Here is a 1,680-nt window from a genome sequence, read left to right as displayed (position 1 = left end):
GAGATTTTTGAGGGGGAGAGAGAACGAGATTATGGGAGTGAATGGGGGATTAGGGTTTAAGGAAAATATAAGAAAAAATAAAGAAAATACAGTGGATTAAGGAAAAATACAGTAAAATTAGGGAGAAATACAGGGAATGGATAGGCTAAAGAAATCAATATAAGATAATCAATAATAATAATAATAATAATAATAATTAATATTCAAAATTAATTTAAAAGCTTTTACTGTAATAATTTAATTCATAATAGCAAAACCATTAAAATAAATATAATTTGGATTTTTAAATCATAGAAAATTTAGAAAATCGAAAAGAATATAAATACTCTTTAGAAAAAAATAATATTTAAATACTAGGAAAATTGTTTAAACCAATATCGAAAATTCATGGTCATTACATTCTACACCCCTTAAAACAAATTTCGTCCTCGGAATTAAAATAAGAAAGAACCCAAGGATAGAGATATGGAAAGAGAGACTCAACTCAACGCATATAGAGAAGAATTTAAAATAAATTGCATATCCATAAGTAGAGCGTGAGAAAAACACAAGTCAAAATGCAGACACACAAACACTAAGTTATCACAATATAAACACACAATTCGTTATAATAAAAACACTTAAGATATATGAATATAAACATACAATTTACTATAATAAAGCACTAAGTTATCACCATAGACACAAAATGATATTTAATCATATAAAGTAAATATAAAATATTTATAGCACACATATAGAAAAGTAATAAAAATATTTTATACAAAGCATCATTTAGATATAATATTCTATAAATAAAGAAGATGAGAAAAATATGAATGTAAATTCACATATTATATATATAAGGCATGAAACATGTTATGAGAATGTATTAGGCAACAATATCAAATATAAGTTATATGGGCAAGTCAAATACAAAGTCAAACAAGCGTTGTATGATGATAACAGTTAATAGTAAAAGGTTTATAGTATAGATCAATAATGTATAGTCAGATGATATAAAATAAGCAGGAATAATGATAAAAAAAAGTATAAAAAATACACAAATCATCAAGGAAATATATATAACATAAGGTCATAAGAAAGCCTGGTATGTAGTATAAATAATAAGAATGATGTAAGTATAATATAAAGAGAGTGAACTTATATTGAAAAAAGATTACACAGGTATAAAGAAGCATGTATATAGTAAATAAAATATTTGATACGTATCAAATTATAAAATTACACAACATCTATACACAGACAAAAATATAAGTATCAGTCAAACATAGCATAATAGAAAAGAAGTCAACAATAAATATACAATCATAGAGAAATATAATATCAATATGATATTATTTATATAGTATCATAAGACAACACATCACGGTGTTAAAACATAATTAATAACACAGAATTGGCAAAATATAACAAATATATAACATAAAAAATATGATATAAAATATAAATACATAATTCAAATAATTGTCAATCACTAGAACATATGATAAAGTATATCAACTCAACAATATAAATAATTAAAAGAAGAACATAAAGAAGATAAAAGATAAAAGGTCTCAACAAAGTATAAATAACTCATACGTAAGTAAATGATAAACATGATAAAATACAAAACATAAAAACACAATATAGACAGAAGATGAATCATATATAAGCAAAAGCAAAAAAAAAATTTGA

This window comes from Asparagus officinalis, chromosome 9 (assembly GCF_001876935.1).
Source record: "Asparagus officinalis chromosome 9, Aspof.V1, whole genome shotgun sequence".
Lineage (NCBI taxonomy): Eukaryota > Viridiplantae > Streptophyta > Magnoliopsida > Asparagales > Asparagaceae > Asparagus > Asparagus officinalis.
Note: the sequence above shows the minus strand (reverse complement) of the source record.